The sequence below is a fragment of the Chiloscyllium plagiosum genome, unplaced genomic scaffold, assembly GCF_037043375.1.
Source record: "Chiloscyllium plagiosum isolate Xiang-an unplaced genomic scaffold, Cpla_swu_hap1 HiC_scaffold_42, whole genome shotgun sequence".
Classification (NCBI taxonomy): Eukaryota; Metazoa; Chordata; class Chondrichthyes; order Orectolobiformes; family Hemiscylliidae; genus Chiloscyllium; species Chiloscyllium plagiosum.
Window position 1 is genome coordinate 3,312,831 of NW_028270180.1, and position 26,834 is coordinate 3,339,664.

The window sequence follows — 26,834 nt, forward strand, 5'->3', positions numbered from 1 at the left end:
GCACATATGGAATACTTCTGAAATACTGAGTTGTGAAGTGTAGATGTGAAAAGGTGCTGGGCTGTATGTGGCAGCAAGTCACTGAAGGTGAACATGCAGCAAACTATTAGGAAGGTTAATGGAATGTTAGCCTTTATTACAAGAGGATTTGAGTACAGGAGTAGTGATGTTTTGCCTCAGTTGTATGGGAGCCCAATTAGATCGCACCTCGAATAGTGTGTGCAGGTTTGGTCTCCTTATTTCAGGAAAGATATTATTGTCATGGAAGGGGTGCAAGGAAGGCTCCCCGTACTTGTTCCCAATTTAGTTGGACTATTCAAGAAGGCAAAGTAGGATTGCTGAGGAAACTTAGCAGGTATGCCAGCATCTGTGAAGAGATAATAGAGTTAATGGTTCGAGTCCAATGAACCTTCTGAAGGATGGATAGAGTAGATGCAGGTTCAGATGTTTCCCCTGGTTGTGGAGACTGGAACCAGGGATAAAATTTAAAAATAAGGATCTTGGGACTGAAATGAGTGGATTTTCATTTTAGATTAGATTCCCTACAGTGTGGAAACAGGCCCTTCGGCCCATCAAGTCTACCCAGATCCATTTTCCCTCTAACTAATATACCTAACATTATGGGCAATTTAGCATTGCTAATTCACCTGACCTGTACATCTTTGGACTGTGGGAGGAAACCCACGCAGACACAGGGAGAATGTGCAAACTCCACACAGACAGTCACCGAGGCTGGAATCAAACCTGGGACCCTGATGCTGTGAGGCAGCAGTGCTAACCACTGAGCCACTGTGCCACCTGACACAAAGTGCTGAGAATATTTCGAATTCTAGATCCTAGAGGGTGATGGAATGTCAGTCTTTGCATGTGTTTAAGGTAGATTTCTGATTTCTGATGGTGTACAGGGTTAAGGTGGGTAAAAGGCATTGGAGTGGATGATCAGACATGATCATATTAAAGGGTGCAACGGGCTCAAATGGACTACTGCTGTTCCTTAATCCTAGCTCCTTCACTCTAATTATTGCATGAACACAGTGATCTGAACCTTAATTTGAGACAATTGCTGTCAATGTGTCCATGGTGGTTCCTGCATCCAGGAATTGTTCTGATACCTCTTGCTACAGTGGGTGTTGGGAAGGTCTACATGGGTGGACAGTGTAACAGGTGACCGAATATTCCACTTCGTCTGACCGACAAAAGGATTCAGTTGGAATCTTGCCCAAAGAGATGTTATATATAAAGAGAACAAGCTCCTTACAACTGCTTGGTCTCTTTCCAAGACCAACTATTTGATTTTTTTTAAAGTAAGTCCAAATTTTGAATGATTTAGCCACAACCACCTGAAGAAGGAGCGACGCTCCGAAAGCTAGTGCTTCCAATTAAACCTGTTGGACTATGACCTGGTGTTGTGTGATTTTTAACAAAATTTTGAATAAAATGTACATCAGTAAACAGATCTTTAAGAATGTGTATTGTCTATTATTCTATTAGGTACAAGGGTCATGCCTCAAATCTTGATCAAAAACCTATTGAAATGTTGGAATCACAGACCTCGGAATCTCTTTCTTTCCATCATAGGAAGAGGATTAATTTCCTCTGGATTATTCTGTAATATCATCATCAGTTTTGTAATGAGATTCAAATACCATTTGTACTTCTCCCCCTTCTCTCTTTTGGTGAGACGTGATATATACATTCAAGACTGATATGTACATGATATACATATTCACGACTGACTATAAGATTGACTCCTGACTGCAAACCTGTCCACGTTGATAATCAGACCCCATCAGGATACAGCCACACATTTACTACTCTGCTCACTCCCTGGTTAAATCAGATCAGAGGCTGCCTGCAGCTGGACAGAATGAGAGCTATCCATTTCCTCTCAAGCTTCAGGATGTTTTTATAGTGCTTATGGTAGTGCTCTTACCTCTGAGCCAGGAGGACTGGGTCCATATCCCACCTATTCTAGAGGTTTAATCAGGAAAATATAATCCTTCCAAACTTCTTTATCCAATCCCAGCAAGGTATCATTATTCTGTATTAGCTTAATTTAGTTCCTCCTTAAAGACGTCAATACTATTTGGCTCAAATGCTCTTTGATTTTGTAAATTCGATATTCTAATTACTCTTTTGGTAAAGCAATTTCCCAGGAATTTCTTATTGAATTTAATAGGGACTGCTTCATATTCATGACTCTGAACTTTGTACTCTCCACAGCGAGAAACCTTTTCCCCACATCTGCTCAATCATAACATTTTGCGATTTAAAAGGACTTCAATCAGGTCAGCCCTCTGTTTTCTCTTTTCTGGAGAAAGGTGTCCCAACCTGTTCCATCTTTTCTAACAATTACCTTCCCTCAGCTCTGATATTATCTTTGTGAGTCTTTTGTGTATTTCCTTTAACATTTCTACCCTGTGGGAGTTGACGGATTTATTCCAATCTTCTATAAGCACCACAGAAAAGCAAGTTGCTATTCTATAGCTCAGCAGAATGTTTGATATTCAATTTACAAACCTTGAAGACCGAGTGGAATTGTGCAGCAGCCAACCTGACTGAGACCTTATCCTTCTGCCGTGAGAAGGATAAGGAAATGGAAATGGTGGGGGATGGGGTTTCAGTGGAGATACCACCAAAGGGCAAAACAATGAAGAAGCTGTTATAAATATGCAGTGCATTTGCTGGGAGATTTAATTACACCAACCCCAACACACACACCGACACAGACACACACACACACACCGACACACACCAACACACACAGACACACACACACACACAGACACACACACACACACTGACACACACACACACACACACATACACCGACACACACATACACCGACACACACACCACACCAACACACACCAACACACACAGACACACACACAGATATACACACACGCACACACACACACACTCACACACCAACACACACACACAGGCACAAGGAGACACACACCCCTACACATACTCACATAGACATCTACACATGCACACACTCACATAGACACAGACATACACACATTCAGACGTAACCCAGATTAGAGCCTAGAGATAATCTCAAGACGTATGTCAGTAAATAATTATGCATGGGTTTGCGTTAACTGTTAGACTGACTGGGTCTGAGGTGCTGGCCTGTATCTAGACCAGCTCCATGGGATCCTCAGGTCAATGCCTGCAGCAACACAGCTGCTAGGGTCTGAGAAACGCTGCAAGGTATGACTCAACAGGAACTTTGTAATCATTACATCCAACCAGGTGCTGACATTATTGACTTTTTCTCCTGTAGAGTTACCAGCTAAATTCAGAAACATATTTCATACAGAAAGGTGTCCACTTCCCTCTAACTATATTGCTCCAAAGGTACTCATCCCCTTCTGGCAGCATGTTCAATGCAAGTCCTTCACAACCTGAACCAAGGACAGGTCATCGATAAACCAACTGATCTTCCAGCCTGGCTCAATCACAGCAGCACAAAGTCATATCAGTGTTATTGATCATCCTGTGGCTAATGCATGGCAGTGATAATTTCTGAACTAAAATATAGAACTGTGGATGCTGGAGATCTAAAACAAAAACAGAAATTTCTGGAGAATCTCAGAAGGTCTCGCAGCTCTGCAGGAAGAAAGCAGAGCTAACATTTCGAGTCCAGAATACTCTTCAGAATATTTCAGACCACTAGCTCACAAAGGATCAAGTCAACTGCATTGACCTTTTCTATGAGTTGAATCATTAACATTGTTCCTGATTGCAAAAACATTTCATTCAGTCTTGCTATTAATTTCAGGACCTTCAGCCTTTTTGAAAGCTTTACATGTGCAACTTTGTTGAATGCATTTTTAGGTTACAAATTACAGCCCTTGGATATATTTTATCTATCGATCTCCTCACCTTTTCCAAGTAATGTTTGCCATTTCTAAGTCAACATAACCATAGATTCCTCCCTCTGGCCAGTGTCTGTGTGGAGTTTGCACATTCTCCCTGTGTCTTGTGTACATTTCCTCCGGGTGCTCCGGTTTCCTCCCGCAGTCCAAAGATGTGCTGTTTAGGAGGGGACTGGCCTTGGGAAATTGCCCATAGTGCCCAGTGATGTGCAGGTTAGGTAGGTTAGCCATTGGAAATGCAGGGTTACAGGGATAGGGTAAGGGGGTAGGTCTGCTATATGGTGGTCAGTGTGGATTTGATGGACTGAATAACCTGCTTTCACACTGTAGAGATTCTATGATTCTAGCTATTGATGCCACCCTGTAAACTGCTGCTCAGCATCCCCCCATTTGGGTTTCCTCCCTCGCTCTATTCCTTTTCCCTGTTCCCTGTCTTCAATTCTCTTCAACTCTTCCTGTGTAGATGCTGTCATCCATCTTCTTTCTCTTTTGCCTTCACTCCTTACCTTGCCTCGTTTTCTCTTTATTCACCTTATTGTGATAACTTGCCTTTATATCTTTATCTGAGCCCTAAGTGTGTTACAGCCAAGGAAATATTTTGACGTGCAGCACTTGTTGTAAGGTTGGAGAGCACAGCAAGATAAAAACAATGACTGCAGATGCTGGAAACCAGATGCTGGATTAGTGGTGCTGGAAGAGCACAGCAGTTCAGGCAGCATCCGAGGAACTTCGAAATCGATGTTTCAGGCAAAAGCCTTTCATCAGGAATAAAGGCAGTGAACCTGGAGCGTGGAGAGATAAGCTAGAGGAGGGTGGGGGTGGGGAGAAAGTAGCATAGACTACAATGGGTGAGTGGGGGAGGGGATGAAGGTGATAGGTCAGGGAGGAGAGGGTGGAGTGGATAGGTGGAAAAGGAGATAGGCAGGTCGGACAAGTCCGGACAAGTCATGGGGACACTGCTGAGCTGGAAGTTTGGAACTAGGGTGAGGTGGGGGAAGGGAAAATGAGGAAACTGTTGAAGTCCACATTGATGCCCTGGGGTTGAAGTGTTCTGAGGCTGAAGCCTTCCCCCACCTCACCCTAGCTCTAAACTTCCAGCTCAGCAGTGTCCCCATGACTTGTCCGGACTTGTCCTACCTGCCTATCTCCTTTTCCACCTATCCACTCCACCCTCTCCTCCCTGACCTATCACCTTCATCCCCTCCCCCACTCACCCATTGTAGTCTCTGCTACTTTCTCCCCACCCCCACCCTCCTCTAGCTTATCTCTCCACTCTCCAGGCTCACTGCCTTTATTCCTGGAGAGCACAGCAGCCTATCACTGAGCTAAATGACCAATCTGTTGCTGGTGCTGTTGGTTAAGGGATTCATACTGACCAGGACATTGGCTATAACCCTACTCTTCTTCAAATAGTTGTGTGTGTGTTCACTCCTGATAGCAGTCAGTGGAAGAAGAAGTCAAAATGAAACTTTACTAAGTATAAACGTTTTCACAGAGTGAATCCAACCTTGAATCACACGGTGTCAGTGACTGTCCCTTTATATCTCCTCAAGTAAAGCCATCATAGTTTACAAGCCCATAGTGCTGCTCCCTCGTAGAAAGACAAGGTGGGTGGTGGTTTAACCTGAAGGTTATCATTCCTCAGGCAAGGGCTGAGCTTACCCTCATGGTCACTTCATCTGATGCAAAGTTAAAAATCACACAATACCAGGTTATAGTCCAACAGGTTTAATTGGAAGCACTAGCTTTCGGAGCTCCTTCATCAGCTGGTTGTAGAGAACATGATTGTGTGTCTTACAATAGTGTCCTCTACAACCAAGTGCTTCCAATTAAACCTGTTGGACTATAACCTGGTGTTGTGTGATTTTTAACTTTGTCCACCCCAGTCCAACACCAGCATCTCCAAATCATCCGATGCAGAAATTGAACCCACACAGTTGGCGTCACTCTGTATCACAAACCAGCTGTTCAGTCAGCTGAGCTAACCAAACCCCTCTACTCAAGCAATCATCCAATCACTGCCCTGCATGTGTATGTATTTAACTCCAGTTGGAATCTTTCACACTTTTGTGAATTAGCAGCTTCAGAATCAGTTTATGCAAAGACTACCTTGGATATTTTCATTATCTTTTTTCTCTGCCCTTCCTCTCCAGTTCATCCTTCACTTCATTGTAATTTTTTCCTGCCTCTAGTTAAATGATAGCTTTCATTTGTCAGCCGAGAGGAAGGTGTTAGAAACTCCACACTGATCAAATGAAGCAGCTGGAGCAACTCACAGCCTCATGCTGATTGTATGCCAAGCATGAGATTGTACTTGACATGTTTCAGATACATTTTTCAAAATGATTCTCCCCAGTCCTCTCTATTTGCACAACTCTTGTGTCCATATAGCAACGTGTAAGCAGCAGGGTAGAACTATTCTCCCTCCTCTTCACGGTGCGCTGTGTATTTGTGCGGCAGGAGGTCTAGCTCCAGAAGGGCCTGTATAGACACTGTCATTTCCCCTCTCCCCTCAGGCCCCCACACAGGACGTTAACTCATTAAAAGAGACATGACAAATGCATTTTGACTGAATTTCAAAGATTTAGGAGGAAAGCCTTTATTATTCCTGCCAAGTATAAATAAACTGTCCCACATGCTGTTTCACTTCCCCATGTGCCCTCACTGTAAAATTCAGAGCTGTCCCTGATATTTTTGGTTCACATTCCTTACCAATCATGTTCAATGCCAACATTTCCTTCATTACGTTGCTGCCAAGTGCTTTATGGTGTTTCACTGTATTAAAGAGGCTAGACTAATATAACTCATTGTTGCCACTTTAAATCATTAAAGCTCTGACATTCCCGAGCCCCTTTTGACTTAACTTCATTTTGGAACCAATCCCCAATTAGGGGTGGGATCTTCCAGACTGAAAACAAAAAATGCTGGAAATCACAGTGGGTCAATAGACAATAGACAATAGGTGCAGGAGTAGGCCATTCTGCCCCTCGAGCCAGCACCACCATTCATTATGATCATGGCTGATCATCCTCAATCAGTATCCTGTTCCAGCCTTATCCCCATAACCCTTGATCCCACTATCCTTAAGAGCTCTATCCAATTCTTTCTTGAAAGTATCCAGAGACTGGGCCTCCACTGCCCTCTGGGGCAGAGCATTCCACACAGCCACCACTCTCTGGGTGAAGAAGTTTCTCCTCATCTCTGTCCTAAATGGCTTACCCCTTATTTTTAAGCTGTGTCCTCTGGTTCGGCACTCACCCATCAGTGGAAACATGCTTCCTGCCTCCAGAGTGTCCAATCCTTTAATAATCTTATACGTCTCAATCAGATCCCCTCTCAGTCTTCTAAACTCAAGCGTATACAAGCCCAGTCGCTCCAATCTTTCAGCGTAAGATAGTCCCGCCATTCTGGGAATTGACCTCGTGAACCTACGCTGTACTCCCTCAATAGCCAGATTGTCTTTCCTCAAATTTGGAGACCAGAACTGCGCACAGTACTCCAGGTGTGGTCTCACCAGGGCCCTGTACAGCTGCAGAAGGACCTCGTGCGGGTCAGGCAGCATCTGTGGAGAGAGAGCAAGCTAACGTTTTCAGTCCAGTGAACTTTTCATCATCAGATGCTGCCTGACATGCTGTGATCTGCAGTAAGTTTTACTTTCAGTACAGATTCCAGCATCTGCAATAATTTGCTCCTACATTGTGGAATCTTCCTGACCTACCTGGAGATTAAGAATGCTAGGCAGTGAACTTTAACTGACCAGGAGACAAGGACCATATTTCAACAGTGGGGTGTTAAAGCTTAGCTAGTACTTTCTCAAAAGCTTTCTTTCCATCCACATTAACACTCCAGCCACAGGAATTACATCCATGGGCACAAGCCTGAATGCGGCAAACTGGGAACGGTGTTGACAAACCAGATGATATCTATCAGAGCATGTACCTGATGGGGAGGTGGGGGGGGGGGGAGTTGGGGAAGAGAGGCTAGACACCTTCTGCCATGATTAGAGTGGTGCTGGAATAGCACAGCAGGTCAGGCAATATCCGAGGAGCAGGAAAATCGACGTTTCGGGCAAAAGCCCTTCATCAGGAATTAGCTTTTTTTTTAACCATTGCTGGAGGTTTTGAATCTGTAGTCTGTACTGGTTGGTCCTGTTCAGACCCAGACTGTATTGGTCTGAACGTGGTCCGGAGTCCGTGTGGGATCAGTTGGTTCTGGAGGCAGGCACTGAGGAAGGAGATGTGGCTGTGGTAGGGAGTCTGCTTCAGGAAGTGGCTGAAGAGCTTCAGGGCAGAGGATGCAGTGAGAGAGAGACTACACTGAGATTCTTGTAGAGAGAGAGGAGAACTTCTTCAGGGTTGGCATCCTTGGAAGAGGATTCGCAGGAAGGTTAAAAATCTCTTCCAAGCTCCAGTGCGGACAAACATCTTCTGTCTCATCTCCTACATGACCAAGCCATTTTGTGCTGATTGCAAAATGATGGCAAAGTAACATAAAGGTCACACACAGCAGAATGAGAAAGGGGAGGGGGAGGGGAAGAAACAGCAGCTCCTGTTCCCAGAGGATGCCCTTTGTCATTTTGAGAGGCTGGTTTTCAGCCAACCCATGAACTGCCTGAAAAGGGCCCACACAGCAGCTTGACCATGTCCACATAGAGACCATGCACCTCACTCCTGACCTTACCTCACAGATGAGTATTTCCAAGTCAGATATTCAACCAAGCTAGCCCAGCTGTGGTTAGGGAGAGCGGAGGAGGAGGAGGAGGAGAATGGATGAACAGTACCAACAGAACCCCAGCCATGAGGTTCAGAGAACTCAGCTGCAGTGTTTGATGAGCAGGCAGGCCATGTAGAGGGGAACCAGGGTCTTCAGAATTGGCGAGAAGTGTGCCCAGACAGGGGCAACCGAGGGCATTGCTGCAGGGGCATGAGAGACAGCGTCACATGGTAACAGGAGTGTTCTCTATGTCAGCAACTGGCAGCTCTGTGCCTGTGGCATTGGCAAAGAACCTTCTCATCACCAGCTCCTGTCAAACCTCAGCCGGAGAGATGTGTGACATCTCGCAATGTGCTGCCCACAAGCAGCACTTGGGACCTCACGACAATATAGAGTCAGTGCCCAGTTCACCATGGGCATCGAGTGCCGCAGTGGCTGAGCTATCAGGTTTGTACCCATCACTAGACTCCCCCAGGTACAAGGGCCACATCGTACAGCATTCAGAGCTCCCTGGCACAATCCAGCCAATCCTGAACAGGAAGGAATTTCAATTCCTCTAACTCTAGCTGGGTGGTGATCAGAAAGAGAAAATGAGGTCTGCAGATGCTGGAGATCAGAGATGGAAATGTGTTGCTGGAGAAGCGCTGCAGGTCAGGCAGCATCTAGGGAACAGGAGAATCGACGTTTCGGGCATTAGCCCTTCTTCAGGAGTGTGGCCAATATCCAGGGAGTTGTCACCATCCTTACATTCTGTACAACTCACAGCTTCCTCAAAAGCTTGCAGGCTAAGTGACTTAGCCATGAGAAACCCAGGGTTACAGAGATGGAGTAGGGGGTGGGATATTCTCCAGAGCGTCGATGCGGACTTGATGGGCTGAATGGCCTGCTTCCATGCTGTAGGGATTCGATGATAAGAGGCTTAGTCTAGCAATGAGACAAAGAGAGGGGCTCGCTGAGTGTGACACAAGGGATGGATGAGCAGCTAGCGGTGATGCAGGAGCAGGAGAGAGAGTGAGGAGTCACCACCCAGTGAGTGAGGAGGAAGTGCTGGGGAGCAGGAGGTGGGTGAGAATCATTGAGTGGACATGCAATAATGAGAGGTGTAGTCTGAACTTTGATGTGAAGTGTATGTAGTGGCAGAGTTAGACTGAATGGTGTCCCCTGTGAGGGTGAGGTAGCAGATGGTGGCACTTTCTCTTGCTGCCTTGCTATAGCTTGGACAGAGCACTGACCCAGGCTGCAATCTGTGTCTGGGTCAGGCCTCCTGAGGCAGTCCAGAGGGAATAAGACTGTCCTCCTCTGCAGCTGCCGATCCATTATCAGAAGTAACTGCTCTGAACTGGGCACGACAGGGCTGTCAGTGACTGGATAACAAAACCGTACTCCAGCAAATAACAACACCTTTGATGGAGAAAAATACCAAATCAAAATGTAATTGTAAATGAAATTAAAAACAAATATGTACATTTATATCTAATTTCCCATTACAGGGTGCAGCCAATAAAACAAATGTTCCAGAAACCTATCCATTTTGATTTTGTTTCTGAATTTTTGAAGAAATTCCCTCGTTCTTGTTTCATTGAATTACAAATGCATAGTTTGCCAAGCGCTTGTAATGCACAGGAGTCAAGCCGACTAGTATTGCATGCAATTGATGAATACAAATGAAAATTATACGTATTAATGTACACTCCCTCAGCTGCTGCTGTGCTTTATTTTCAGAGATGTGCCTTTCTCCAGCTGGTATTGGGTGAACCCTCTGGTTGCTGGGAACCTCAATGGGCAGTTGACTCTGCAACATGTGGGGCTGAGGTCAGTGCCCTCTAGCACTTGGCAATGCCACTGTCATTGGGTTAGATGTCCACCTAGTCCTGACCTGCACTTTTGAAGAGTTAAGTGACAGAAAATGTTTTGTTGCTGATTTCTGCATTGAGCTCACACTGGAGTGGACACACACTGAGTATGTGCACTGTGAAGATATTTTATAATTCTTCCTGCCTCCCACTCTGGATGTGGATAGTGGCAGTAGCTAACAGGAACTTGGCAAAGGATGGTAAACTGACTGACATTTACAATTCAAACAGCCATGACTCAAGACAAGTCAGGTTACAAAAGAGGATTCAACTGCCTCAGTGCTGGAATTTCTGCTGTTAGGTGCATATGTTGTTCAATCTACTCATGCTAGTTTGCCAGATGGTTTAATAGGTATGATTGCACCATCTGTTTTCCCAAATTAAAAACAACCATTTAGAGTCATAGAGATGTATAGCATGGAAACAGACCCTTCGGTCCAACCCGTCCATGCCGACCAGATATCCCAACCCAATCTAGTCCCACCTGCCAGCACCCAGCCCATATCCCTCCAAACCCTTCCTATTCATATACCCATCCAAATGCCTCTTAAATGTTGCAATTGTACCAGTCTCCACCACATCCTTTGGCAGCTCATTCCATACACGTACCACCCTCTGCGTGAAAAAGTTGCCCCTTAGGTCTCCTTTATATCTTTCCCCTCTCACTCTAAACCTAACCCCTCTAGTTCTGGACTCTCTGACCCCAGGGAAAAGACTTTGCCTATTTATCCTATCCATGCTCCTCATAATTTTGTAAACCTGTACAAAGTCACCCCTCAGCCTCTGATGCTCCAGGGAAAACAGCCACAGCCTGTTCAACCTCTCCCTATAGCTCAAATCCTCCAACCCTGGCAACATCCTTGTAAATCTTTTCTGAATCCTTTCAAGTTTCACAACATCTTTCCGATATGAAGGAGACCAGAATTGCATGCAATATTCCAACAGTGGCCTAACCAATGACCTGTACAGCTGCAACATGACCTCCCAACTCCTGTACTCAGACCAATAAAAGGAAAGCATACCAAACGCCTTCTTCACTATCCTATCTACCCGCGACTCCACTTTCAAAGATTCTCTGGGTCCTGTGCATACACTAGCTCTCGAGGCTATTATGAGAAAAAAACCACCAGAACCCAAGCTGACCCTCTGTTTAGATTAGATTCCCTACAGTGTGGAAACTGGCCCTTCAGCCCAACAAGTCTATATCGACCCCCTGAAGAGTAACTCACCCAGACCCTTTCGTCTACCTTATATTTATTAATGCATCTAACACAATGGGCAATTTAGCATGGCCAATTCACCCTGACCTGCACATCTTTGGACTGTGGGAGGGAACTGGAAACCCACACAGACACAGAGAGAATGTGCAAACTCCACACAGAGAGTCACCCGAGGCTGGAATCGAACCCAGGAACCTGGTGCTGTGAGGCAGTAGTGCTAACCACTGAGCTACCGTGCAGCCTGAACTGCAGTAATCTCTGCTTAACCTTGTTGAAAACGTCAAGTATACAACATCAGAATGAGGGCCCATTTGAAATGGCTTCTGGCTGAAACACAGAGAACTATTGGACAGCAGACGTTTGTATCCCTTCACAGGGAGGCCAACCAATGAGAATGCCCAGCAGCACCTGGCAACCAATCCATGATTATTGAAAAATTATGTCAAGGTCTTTGTTGCTTTCGGATGCCCCTCCCTATGCTGAAGACACTATTCCTAGAGCTCACTAACTCTCCATAACCTCACCCAGGAAACCATTAGTCACATGCTAATCACACGGTGAGTCTTGGCATCGTTATTTCATCCTGGATTACTGTAACCATGCTGTATTCTGTCATTCCCTAATCCAGTATCTCCACACTGGTGCATTGTCCAGCACAACCCACTGGTAAGCAGTACGCCGGAACACTCAGAGGTTCCCACACTCCAGCTTCTGCGGTGAGTAACTCACCTTCTGCCTCCCCAAAGCCTGTCCACCATCTCCAAGGAACAAGCCAGGAATGTGATTCTGGATGGGGGCAGCTCCAATAACACTCAAGAAGCTTGAGACCATCCAGGACAAAGCAGCTGCTTGATTGTCATCACATTCACAAGCATCTGCTCCCTGAATCACTGGTGCTCAGTAGCACCATCTACAACATGCACTAAGGAAATTCACCAAAGATCCATCCAAAGCTACAACCTATTCCATTGAGAAAGACAAGGGCAGCAAATACATGGGAGCACCACCCTCTGTGAGTTACCCTCCAAGCCACTCACCATCCTGACCTCTTTCCCATACTCATTCCTGGGATGTGGGCATCACTGGCTGGGCCAGCATTTATTGCCCATCCCTAATTGCACAGAGAGCAATTGCTGGTCGTCTGGAGTCACACATAAGTCAGACCAGGTAAGGATGACAGTTTCCTTCCCTAAAGAGCATCAGTGAACCAGATGGGGTTTTCAGATAATAATTTCATGGCTTCCCCCTCCAATTCTATTTTGATTTAATCCCTACCCTCCCCTTCACTGTTTGATCACACAGCATTGCCCTTTGGTGTGAAGGGCAGTGCTTGTCACTGGCCACTCGGGTGTTTCTTCTCTTCCTGGTGGTGGGAATTGAATAAAGATTTTTACACCTTGTGTCTTTCACTGTGTCTCACACCTGCACTCACACAACATGGGTGCTGGGGGAAAAATAAGCACTACTGCAGTTAGATGGTAGTGTGGGGGTAATAACAAGAAGAGAAAAAAAAAACAAATTCATGGCCATTATTCGACTCTTAATTCCAGAATTTAATTCAAATTCCACCATTGCAGGATTTGAACCCAGATGCCCCAAACATTACGCTCTCTAGATTGCTAGTTGAATAATAATACCACTAGGCCATTGGAAATAGCTCACTGGTCATTCAGTGTGGCTGGGTCACAATCCTGGAATTCCCTCCCTAAGAGCACTGTGGGTCAACCCACAGCACATGGACTGCAGCGGTTCAAGAAGGCAGCTCACCCCCACCTTCTCAAGGGGGCAACTAGGGACAGGAAATAAATACTGGTCCAGCCAGCGGTACCCATGCCCCATGAGTGATTAAAAAAAGCTTCTGGGCAGTTTTATTCGCTCATGGGATACACGTGCCTCTGGCAGGGACAGCCTAACCCCAATTGCCCTTGAACTGAGTGGCTTGCTGGGTCATTTCTGAGGGTCATTAAGAGTCAGCTCCATTGCTGTAGGCCTGGAGTCACGTGGAAGCCAGACCAGATGAGAATGGCAGATTTCCTTCCACAATGGGGCTAACAGCTTAATAGTGACCAATTCTAGTTTTCAATTCCAGACTGATAAAGTGAATTTATAATTCCACCAATACTGAGGTGAATTTGAATCTGTGTCCCCTGAAAATCAGCCTGTCTCTCTGGAGACACCACCATCACAGAACCATTTTCCCGAAATTAAAGTCATGCGGGCAGAATGTTATAAAATGACAGGACCTGTGCAGTGATCTGAAAGGATATTTACAGAATCATTTGCAAAACCGTCGTGTCTCTCCTCCTGGCAATGACTCTCTCCTTACACCTTCCCCATAAGCCGACAGCTGCAGCTGTGTATCTCTCCATTGTTTTCCTGCATGTCAATTACAACACCTTCATTAAACACCCTCATTTGCAACCTATACCTTCCACTGCATAAACAAGCTCATTACGTAGAGCACTGAGTAATTTAAGCAAATTCTCCAAGCTTCTAAATTACAAAGAGCCACAAAGTACGGAATTGTTTAAACCCTCAGGAGTACATCTGGCTTTCTTGTGATTTGATTTATGATTGTCACAATTGCCGAGGTACAGTGAAAAGTTTTGTTTTGTGTGCAGTAACATACAAAGGGCAACAGGGTAATAGAACAGAGCAAGCACTACTGCCTTCTTGATCCACTGCAGTCTACTTGCTGTCGGTTAGACCCGAAATGCAGTTCGAGAGGGTGTTCCAGGATTGTGACCCAGCTTTCACTATGATTTCCACATCACAGATCCGTTACATCTGTCTGTGTTTGGAGCAGTAGAGCCATCATTTTGCCTTGCTGCCAATGAGCTTCAGTTCCACAGACAGGTCAGCAATGCTGGGGACAGGGGAAGGTTGAGAGGACACGATATACTGGGTAACAAGAGCGTGTATTCTCAAATGTGAGAGACCAGAGCTAGAGAGCACTCCCAAATAAGACAGAGACAAGGAGAATGTTTTTCTCCTGTTACAGGCCATTTGGCCCAACAAGCCCACACTGACCCTCCGAAAAGTAACCCACCCGGACCCATTCCCCCAACCTATGTTTAAAATCTGACTATTGCACCTAACACTATGGGCAATTTAGCATGGTCAATTCACCTGTGGAACTCTCTACCACCGAGAGCAGTCAAGACCAAAACATTAAATGATTTCAAAAAGGAGTTGGATAAAGCACTTGAGGTAAAGAAACCAAATGGGAGAAATGTAGGGACAGGATAGTGAGTTGGATAATCATAACAAATAGCAGAGCACACTCAAATGGCCTACTTCAGCTGCTATTTTCTCAGTTTCCATGGCAACCATTGTTGACTTTGGGTCTGTACTAAATTGCATGGTCACACAGCGATAATATCAGCCTGGCATCTCTGCCTGAGGGGACAAAGAGGTACGCTCAGAGTGGTTGGTTGCTATGACAGCGATGAAGAGCCCAGGGATGCAGCCGAGCACAGTCCACAAGCTGGGGACATACCCTGGAGGGGATTCAAACTCACGCTTTCTGAACAACAGCTTGGAGGTTTTGGATTACTATCCCAGCAAAGTTGCCAATACACGAGCACCACTCCTAATAATGCTGCTAGTGAAACAGTGCACACACAGACATGTTCTCAGCCCCTGAGTGGACTGATATCTGTAGAACTTCCGAAAACTGACTGGCCCCCAGTGGAACTGAGCAGTTGCAACATCCATGAACCAAACACGAATAATACTCTTCACTGCAACACAACCTCGACAAGGGCATATTATAACATTCGCAGAATATACATAAGTTGGCATCATGGTGAATGTAGTTCTAGGCTTCAGAATGCCGTAGACAGGATGGTGAAATGGGCAGAGCCATGGTGAAGGACTGTGAAGTGATATTGGTTGCTGGGTCTAATATAGGGCAGAGTATTAAATGGTCCCATTTTGAAAAGTGTCAATGAGCAGAGTCCATTCACGTGGTTTCTTAAAGCTGGCGTCACGATTTAAGGTATTTTTAAACATATTCTTTGGTTTTAATATTAGAGGGACAGAACATAAAAGAAAAGAGACTGTTCTAGAAGATTATAAACCACTGGTTACACCTCAACCCGGATGTTATGGGCAATGCTATATGAACAATACTTCAGGGGATGATGTAATGTCCTTTGACAGAAATGTTTGTCAGGTGTTACCAGCAGTGAGGGACTACAAGTATGAGGAGAGGCTGGAAGAATTGAGACTAGACTATTCAGAACAGGGAAACTGAGGAGATTATCAATCTAATCAAGGGTTTGATAGGAAAGATAGAGAAGAGACAACTTTTTCCTGGAAGGTGATGAATCATAGAATATCTACAGAGCGAAGCAGGCCATTTGGCCTATCAAATTCAATCCAGTCCTCAGAAGACCATCCCACCCAGGCCCACGCCCCTACCCTCTGCACGTAACCCTGCATTTCCCATGGCTCATCCACCTGGCCTGCACAGGTACAGATTGTGGGAAGAAACTGGAATACCTGGAGAGAGCCCACACAGTCAACCCCGAGGATAGAATCGAACCCAGGTCCCTGGTGCTATGAGGCAGCAGTGCTAACCACTGAGCCACTGTGCTTCCCAAGAGGGTGTAGATCTACAATAAATAGGGGAGGTTCGAGAGGAGAGAATCAAATTGTTTTCACTGAAAGTTGTTGGGCTCAAAAGATTCAAAGCAGTTTTTTTTAAAAAGAGATTTGGAATTTATTTGTAAAAATGAGTAACTTATTGCTGCTGCAGCACAGGCGGGAGAGGCTGAGGGTCTTCCTCTGCTTTATATGTTTCTATAAATCTTAAAAAAAAATTCACCTGTAGAATTGCAGTCTTCTTGCACTCGGCAGTAAAGTCGGAGAACAGTCATAAATTCACAAAAAAAACCAAACTTCCAAATCAAGCAGCTGATAGAATTGTTTGATTTAATCATTCTGTTAGTAGCCTGATTACACAGCACAGATGAAATGTGGAGGAATTTTGTGTGAGGATGTGTACAGTGACAGACACTATTGAGAAAAGCCTTGGGCCCCTCAGTGATCTCTTCAATCAGGAATTACAAAACAAGAATAAAGCTGCTAGGCCCCGAACATCTCATAAAAATTCGGATTTCTTTTGTGTCTTTGCTTTTTATTTAATTATCATAGGAGAGTAACATAAGAAGGGAACTACTCCCAGCTCCCAGAAGCATCAAGGTTTAAATCTTCCATCCTCCTGCATGTGCTGAGATCTGAAATAACTGCTGAAGATCTAACAGCTTTTTCAGGGAATGCTGTGAGCTAGCTACTGCTGGTCTGTTTAAACTGTGCTGCCTTTGGTTGGCGGTGTCACCTTGTCCACAACGGTGTGGAGAAACCTCCAGTTTGTGGCCCAGGCAGTGAGTGTTGAGAGGATTGGCACCGAGTATCCACGGGAGTAAGGGAATCCCAGAACATATGGGTCAGCAAGATTCCAACAGTATTCCATCAGTATTTACATTTAACACTCCACTGCTCAGAATCGAGCTAACTCTGGCCCATTTTGAGAAGCCCATTCAGTCCATCAAATTTATGCCAGCCTCTCTGTACAGCAATCCAGTCAGAGCTGAAAAGTGTGTTGCTGGAAAAGCGCAGCAGGTCAGGCAGCATCCAAGGAGCAGGAGAATCGACGTTTTGGGCATGAGCCGTTCTTCAGGAATGGCTTATGCCCGAAACGTCGATTCTCCTGCTCCTTGGATGCTGCCTGACCTGCTGCGCTTTTCCAGCACCACATTTTTCAGCTCTGATCTCCAGCATCTGCAGTCCTCGCTTTCTCCTAGCAATCCAGTCAGTCCTAGTTCTTTCCTTGCATGATTCCATGAGATATTTTTCCAAATCAATCAGTTTACAGGTGTTCTTATACACCTCTGGTGTAAGTAGGACTTGAACCCAGGTCTACCTGACCCAGAGGTAGGGACACCACAACAATGCTTTTTTTTATTTCAAAAATATACTTTATTCATAAAATACTTTGATGACCTATACAACTTGACATGCCATACATATATAAACATTCCATTTGTTTGCATACCGAAAACAGAGTAATCATTCCTATTTACAGGTCTGTACGATTACATTTTTAGCTGAGGCGTCAGTGGAGCCCAAATGACTGCGTGGGCCCCCTGTTCTTCGTTAGACAGGCAGATGTTACACAGTGGTCTTTCCCCACCGCGCCTTGGCGACAGCTGCCCCAAGCTTCAGCGCGTCCCTCAACACGTAGTCCTGGACCTTGGAATGTGCCAGTCTGCAACACTCTGTCGGAGTCAACTCCTTCAGCTGGAAGATCAACAGGTTTCGGACCGCCCAGAGAGCGTCCTTCACCGAGTTGATGATCCTCCAGGCGCAGTTGATGTTCGTCTCGGTGTGCGTCCCGGGGAACAGGCCGTAGAGCACGGAGTCCCGCGTCACGACACTGCTCGGGACGAACCTCGACAAACACCACTGCATTCCTCACCAGACTTCTTCTGCACATTCCAGAAGGAGGTGTGTGACAGTCTCGTCCCCCCCGCAGCCGCTTCGAGGGCAGCGTGCGGTGCGGCTGAGAGTCCGGGCGTGCATAAATGATCTCACAGGCAGAGCCCTTCTCACCACCAGCCAAGCCATGTCTTGGTGCTTGTTGGAAAGTTCTGGCGATGAGGCATTCTGCCAAATGGCTTTGACAGTCTGCACAGGGAACCGCTCGATAGGATCCGCCCTCTCCTTTTCCCGAAGGGTCGCAAGGACACTACGTGCTGACCACTTCCTGATGGACTTGTGGTCAAAGGTGTTTTTCTTCATAAACTTCTCCACGAAGGACAGGTGATACGGAACAGTCCAACTACTCGGAGTGTTCCGTGGCAGCGAGGCCAGGCCCATCCTTCGCAACACCGGGGACAGGTAAAACCTCAGTACATAGTGACACTTGGTGTTTGCGTACCGGGGATCCACGCACAGCTTGATGCAGCCACACACAAAGGTGGCCATCAGGGTGAGGGTGGCATTGGGTGTATTTTTCCCCCGTTGCCCAGATCTTTGTGCAGCGAGTCCCTTCGGACCCGGTCCATCTTTGACCTCCATATAAACTGGAAGATGGCCCGGGTGACTGCAGCGGCACAGGTTCTGGGAATAGGCCAGACCTGTGCCACGTATAACAGCAATGACAGTGCCTCACACCTGATGACCAGGTTTTTTCCCGCGATGGAGAGCGACCGTAGCTTCCATCTGCCCAGTTTCTGCCTCACTTTGCTGATACGCTCCTCCCAAGACTTGGCGCACGCCCCAGCCCCTCCGAACCAAATACCCAGCACCTTCAGGTGGTTGGTCCTGACGGTGAAGGGGATCGAGGATTGGTCGGCCCAGTTCCCGAAGAGCATGGCCTCCGAGGCCCGTTTGAACTGGTCACATATGCACATGAGTCTGCGCACGGACAGCGGATCCGAGCAGAAAACGGCGACATCATCCATGTACAGGGAGGCCTTAACCATGTACAGGGAGACACCACAACAATGCTGTTGCTTGATCCTAGTAGCCTTGTGATTTTCTTCAGGGGCCTAGCTAACTTCCTCAGACATTTTCTCTTCTCCCAACACCTGCACGGTCAGTGTGTTCCAGATCTTAACCACACTGTGTCAAAAAAATCTTTCTCGAAATTCCACCCAGATCTCTTGCTGAACTCCTTAAATCAGTGTCTGCTTGACCTCGTACTGTCAGATAGTAGGAACAGAACAGACCTCCCTCCTCGCTCAAACATACACTCAGGAACCAATCAAGAAGTGGTTACCATGGTGAGTACTCCTGAACTCACTGCTGATCCTGGTTGGTAAACCAATCAAAAGTTTGTCACTGGGTAAAACATCCCTGGAAACACACACCCACCCATGGAACTGAGATGCCTTGCACTCTCACCCAGTGTTTGAATAAGGCAACTTTGTAGATACAACACCCACACACTCATTTAAATAAAAAATGCAACATCTTTTTCCACTTGGTTCAAAGCAGCATCTTTTCCCATTTTGGGTTCACAGTCTGAAAGATGGAAGTGCCGTTTACACCATAGACTCAATTTTTTCCCCCTAAATATCTTTGATTAACAAAAATCTACCAAAGTCATACATATAATTAACAATTGATATAATATCAATTGCTGTTTGCGAATACAGCTTCAAAGGTCCACCACTGCTTTAGAGAATCCCTACGTTGCAGATGGAGATCATTTGGCCCATTGACTCCCCAAAAGCATCCCACCCTATTCCCATAACCCTCCCCCAATCCACCAAGCTTGCACACTATGGGTGATTTCCCATGGCCAATCCACTTAACCTACACCACTTTGGACCGTGGAAGGAAACTGGAGCATCCAGAGGAAACCCACACAGACCCATGGAGAATGTGCAAACTCCACATTGACAGTCACCTGAAACTAGAATCGAACCTGGGACCCTGGTGCTGTGAGGCAGCAGTGCTAACCACTGAGCCGCTGCACATTCAAGTGCTCTAGAATTGCACTCCCAAAACATGGCTGGTTCTAATCTGTAGATTGTGCGGCATATTGGCTCAGTGGTTAGCACTGCTGCCTCACAACCAGGGACCCAGGTTGGATTCCAGCCTCGGGTGACTGTCTGTGTGGAGTTTGCACATTCGCCCTGTGTCTGCGTGGGTTTCCTCCCACAATCCAAAGATGTGTGGGTCAGGTGAGTTGGCCATGCTAAAATTGCCCATAGTGTTAGGTGCATTAGCTGGAGGGATATGGGTCTGGATGGGTTACTCTTCGGAGGGTCAGTGTGGACTGGTTGGCCGAAGGACCTGTTTCTACACTGTAGGGAATCTAATCTAATCACTATGCTCCCTAATCTTGGATTCCCCATTTAGAGGAAGTAACTTCTGTCTGCCAACCCTCTTTGTTCCATCTAATCACCAGAAAAATCATTCCTTAATCTCGTAAATATTAGGCTTTGCTAGACTTTGGCAGGTGCCAAGAATAATGACCGTAAGCTCAGCCACCAGGCTAAACCTACCAGGAGACTTACTGTGGATGTTATCGTTATTGATTCTGTTTGGAAATGGAAATCTAACCAAGCTGTATGTGATTCTGACAGCTTTAGTTATGGTGGTCAAGGTGTTCTTCCACAAACAGCAACTGATCAACACCCATTAATTACAAGGTTGACTTTGGTGGATTTTTGTTAAGTGAACATTTGGACTGTGCACCCAAAATGGGAAAAGATACTGCTTTGAACCAAGTGGAAGAAGATGTTGCAGCTTTTAAAAAAGAAGTGTCTGTGTGAGTGTATGCGTGTGTGTGTGTGTGTGGGTGTGGGTGTGTGTGAGAGTGTGTGAGTGTGTGTGTGTGTGTGTGAGTCTGTGTGTGAGTGTGTGGGTGAGTGTGTGAGTGTGTGTGTGTGTGTGTGAGTGTGTGTGTGTGTGGGTGAGTGTGTCTGTGTGTGTGTGAGTGTGTGTGTGTCTGTGTGTGTGTCTGTGTGTGAATGTGTCTGTGTGTGTGTGAATGTGTGTGTGTGTGTGTGTGAGTGTGTGTGTCTGTGTCTGTGTATTTGAGTGTGTGTGTGTGTCTGTGTTTGTGTAAGTGAATGTGTGTCTGTGTCTGTGTCTGTGTGTCTGTGTCTGTGTATGTATGTCTGTGTATGTGTCTGTGTGTGTGTCTGTCTGTCTGTATGTGTCTGTGTCTGTGTCTTTGTGCGTCTGTGCATGTCTGTGTGTGTGTGTGCATGTGTCTGTGTCTGTGTGTCTGTGTGTACAAAGTTAAAAATCACACAACACCAGGTTATAGTCCAACAGGTTTAATTGGAAGCACTAGCTTTCGGAGCGACGCTCCTTCATCAGGTGATAGTGGAGGGCTCGATTGTAACACAGAATTTATAGCAAAAATTTGCAGTGTGATGTAACTGAAATTATACATTGAAGAATTGATTGTCTGTTAAGCCTTTCATCTGTTAGAATACAGTGATAGTTTCACTTCTTTCATGTGTAAATCACAAAACCATTTTTTTTAAAAGATGCATTCTCGGGTTAGCTGTTAACAATGGTGATAGCTAGACAATATGTTGAAGGTGTTAGCCCCCTGTGTTCTCTGTCTATGACCTGATGTTTAGATTGATTCTAATCTAAAAAGTGAGATAACAGAGTTTTACATAAATTCATGCAGTTTTTGAGCTCAGAGTTCTACATGAATGTATACCGTTTTTGAGCAAAGTGCAATGTAACTCTGCAAGTACAAATTCACCACACAAAATATATGTGTGCATGTGGGTGTTTGTCTGTCTGTCTGTCTGGGGTGGGAGTTGTGAGTGTGAGAAAGTGTGTGTGTGTGTGTGTAGTGAGTGCCATGTTCTTCGTGACCTGCAACACATTATCAATGAGGATGAGCACCTCACCAAGACCTTCCCCACACCTCCACTACTTGCCTTTAAACAACCGCCAAACCTCAAACAGATCGTTGTTCGTAGCAAACTGCCCGGCTCTCAGGACAACTCCATACAACCCTGTCACGGTGGACGCTGCAAGACGTGTCAGATTGTGGACATAGATACCACTATTATGCGTGTGAACACCTCCCACCTTGTTCATGGCAGGTACTCATGTGACTCAGCCAACGTTGTCCATCTTATACGTTGCAGGTAAGGATGCCCGGAGGCATGGTACATTGGGGAAACTGAGCAAAGGCTACGACAACGGATGAATGGGCACCGCACAACAATCAACAGACAGGAGGGTTCCCTCCCAGTTGGGGAACACTTCAGTGGTCCAGGACATTCAGCCTCGGACCTTCGGGTGACCATCCTCCAAAGTGGACTTCGGGACAGGCAGCAGAGGAAAGTGGCCGAGCAGAGGCTGATAGCTAAGTTCGGTACCCATAGGGAGGGCCTCAACCGGGACCTTGGGTTCATGTCACATTACAGGTGATCACCACTGCACTAAACACACACACACACAGATATTCCTACACACACACACTCTCACATACACATGGACACAGGTACACACAGACGTGTACACAGACACCCACACACACCCTCATAGACACACACACTCCCACACTCACACATGCACCCCCTCACAGATTTAAGACACTCTGCACTCACTACACACGCACACATACACACTTTCTCACACTCACAACCCCCACCCCAGTCCAACACTGGCATCTCCAAATCATGTGTCTGTGTGTGTGTGTTGTATCCACAAAATTGTCTTATTCAAACAGTGGGGGAGAATGTCAGGTGTACACCTCACCTCCATGGGTGTGTATGTTCAGGACAGTTTTGCCCAGTGCCAGACTTTTGATTGATTTACCAGCCTGGACCAGCGGTGAGTTCAGGAATACTCAGCATAGTAACAGCTTCTGGATTGCTTCCTGGGCGTGCAGCGATAACTTTGTGTTTGAACAATACAACAGAAACAGGAAGTTTGTGAAGGAGAAACAGCTCGCTCTCTCTCTCTCTCACACCTTCTGTGAGTGAAGAGAAAAATAAATTGCCTTTCTCTCTCTCTCTCTCTCTCTCTTTACACCTTCTGTTGAAAGGAAATAGGGGGAAAGCAAATTCAGAAACACTGAACGAACAAATCCTCAACTGATGAGTGTAAGGTTGGAAATCAGTGTGTCCATAACCTCACCACCCCCTCAGCGTGTCAAAAGGAACCGGAAGGGAACTGAAGGAAAACAACTCATCAATCTTTGTAATCCAGACTGGTGCCAGAATGGTGCTCCTCTGATTTTTATGTGATCCTGCCCACATGTAATCTTTGTGTCCTGTCGTGTGAGTGAGTGAGTGAGTGAGTGAGGGAGGGAGGGAGGGAGGGAGGGAGGGAGTGAGTGAGGGAGGGAGGGAGGGAGTGAGGGAGGGAGGGAGGGAGGAATGGAGTGAGGGAGGAGGGAGTGAGTGAGGGAGTGAGTGAGGGAGTGAGTGAGGGAGGGAGGGAGGGAGTGAGTGAGGGAAGGAGGGAGGGAGGGAGTGAGGGAGGGAGGGAATGTGTGTATTTTTTAAAAAGGGTTGAGTTTAAATTAATAAAGTTATAAGAAAGCAATTTGTGGTTCTTTTCTGCCAACAGTTTTAAAAATCTCTATGCGATAAATGGCTGTTCCCTTGTTAAGTACAGAAACCTGATGAGTATTTCCTCTTACCCTGGGTCCATCAGTCAGCAAAGTCAGAGACTCTGGAAAGTTTGATTAAATCTTTTCACATTTATGATGACCCTGGGAATATTAAGGCTTGATTTCCAGCCCCTGCCCCAGGGGGTGGAACAATGGAGTTAGATCACAGGACTCAGGCAACTGTCTGTGTGGAGTTTGCACATTCTCCCCGAGTCTGCGTGGGTTTCCTCCAGGTGCTCCGGTTTCGTCCCACAGTCTAAAAATGTGCAGGTTAGGTGAATTGGCCATGCTAAATTGCCCGTAGTGTTAGGTGAAGGGGTAAATGTATGGGAATGGGTCTGGGTGGGTTGCTCTTCGGCGGGTCAGTGTGAACTTGTTGGGCCGAAGGGCCTGTTTCCACACTGTAAGTAATCTAATCCAATCTAATCTAATCGCAGATCAGCCATGATCTTATTGACATGGGGAAACAGGCTCAAGGGGTTAAATTGTCCTCATCTTGTTCCTGTGTTCCGAAAGGAGCAGGTTCACGTGGGTCTGGCCAGTGTCTACCAACAGGTTGTGACTTCAAACTGGGATCAGGGACCTAGAAAGAACTATTGATACAATACTTGACGCACCATGTTTTAATGTTGACTGGCAATGCGTTAATTGTTTCTAAATGCAGATAAAAGACTCTTTAAACTCTCAGACAATCTTGATTTGGAGATGCCAGTACTGGACTGAGGTGTACAAAGTTAAAAATCACACAACACCAGGTTATAGCCCAACAGGTTTAATTGGAAGCACTAGCTTTCGGAGCGTCGCTCCTTCATCAGGTGGTTACAATCTTATACTCCACAACCACCTGATGAAGGAGCAGCGCTCCAAAAGCTAGTGCTTCCAATTAAATCTATTGGACTATAACCTGGTGTTGTGTGAGTTTTAACTCAGTAAATCTTTGTAGCTTTTGACTAAGTCTCTGTTTCCTGGGAAGCCCACATGTATTCCCTCTTAGCTACTGATCATGTAGTGAGCCTGACAGAGACAATTCCTCAGTTATTTGCCTTCTGTTTAATGTTAAAGTAGATTCATTTGATGACTAACTGTGTGCTTGTCATTTGACAGGGTATGACAAGATGAACAGTAGCCCCATACCATAAAGGGCCATTTGGGTTTTGGTGCCTGACTATAATTTAAATCATATCTTGTCCAGATAGTGTGTATCTGTCGATGTCTGCCTGTATGTAATTTGATTGGCATCTACAAGGAAATATCTACATCCCAAACAGTACATCAGACAGCAGCATACAGCTCAGCTTTGATCTGCATCATTACATTCAGTAAATAGAAACACCATCCATTTTAATGGTGAGTATTTATATAATGTCATCACCTGAAATGTCTACAGTGAGCCAACAATAAAGCACAGAAAGATTCCAGAAATTTATGACCTGACTGGGTCTTTCATTAAAATAAAACTCACGTAAAATCTTCTGCTAACTTTTGATATTTTTTGTTGAGTCTCTGTGAAAAGCCTCAACTCTCTGGATCAGTGTGGATGGCTTGTAACCTGAACATAAATGGCATCTTCGAATCTCATGCATTAAAGACAAGGTTGAAGTCTGATGATTGAGTTTTTCAGGTTCCATTTGCCTTGCCCAGCTTCCACTTGAGCTGAAGATAAATTGTCATCATTCCTGGTTTATATAACCTGCCTTCAAACCTACTGCTCCAAGGTTAAAGGGGCTGACAAGATTAGATAATTTGATTACAGGACATTTCGGTTTGTAGCTCAGCTTGGAGCCAGCTCAGACAAACAGCAGTGATTTTGCTTTGATATGTCCCATAGTGATTCAGCACTGTCCCTCGATTTACCAGCCGTTAGTCTTATTTCCACTCGGCGCCTCTGTGCGTTTGTGGTATCTGGCAAGGTAATTGTACGAAAGGAAGAGGGTGATAGAAAGCTGGAGAGGTTCAGAGAGTTAGTTCCACATCCTCTGCAGCCCCAATCCTTGTGTGACCCTGGCTGTCATCAATATCCTGAGCACAGACTGGGGATTGAACCCAAACTCAGTAGTTGACTAGGTGGGGCATTGTCCTGTTGGTAGCTCCCAGCAGAGGGAAAGTGAGGACTGCAGATGCTGGAGATCAGAGCTGAAAAATGTGTTGCTGGAAAAGCTCAGCAGGTCAGGCAGCATCCGAGGAGCAGGAGAATCGACGTTTCGGGCATTAGCCCTTTTTCCAGCAGAGCCCATGTGACTACAATCTCGACTGCTATCAATTGGGATGAGTTGTGTGTGATAGTTTGATGCCCCCCCCCACCCTTAAGTTAAGTGTTAAGTGAGTCTGATGCACTGCCCGCAATGATTCGGATTTAGCTGAGGAACTGCAGATCATCATGCTGCAGTGTAATGGAGCAACTGAATGAAATAGCAATTTCATAATCTATCGCAATTTTAAATTGTCATTTTAGCATTGGCTTCCCTCAGGGGCTTCTTTGCTCTGCATCACCAAACATAATGAGGTTAATTCTTTAAGAACAAAGTCAGTTTTCAGGCCTTAATTACTGCCATCTCGAACAAAGTGCACACAGGGCTCAGAGGCGAGTCTGCAAAGCTTGTTTTCAAGATCTCCACCACATGCAGAGGGAATGGGAGGGGGATGATAACAACATGTACATCTCCCCCATCCCCTGTCCTCATCTTTTAAAACTGTCCTCAAAGCCTCACTCCACCCCGAACCTAGTCCCACCATTGGAGCCTGTGCCTTCAACTACCGTAATTTGATTTGATTTATTGCAGTCTCACGTGTACCTAAGTACAGTGAAAAGCTTTGTTTTGCAAGCGGTACAGACAGATCATAGCAAACAAGGACATACAAATCATAAGGTGTTTAGACAGAGTGAGGCAGACAGGGTTACAGCTGCACAGGAGGGGCACAAAGCAAGATCAACATTAGGTTTCAAATTAGAGAGAGATTCGAGTGATCCTGGAAAAGCACAGCAGGTCAGGCAGCATCTGAGGAGCAGGAGAATCGACGTTTCGGGCAAAAGCCCTTCATCAG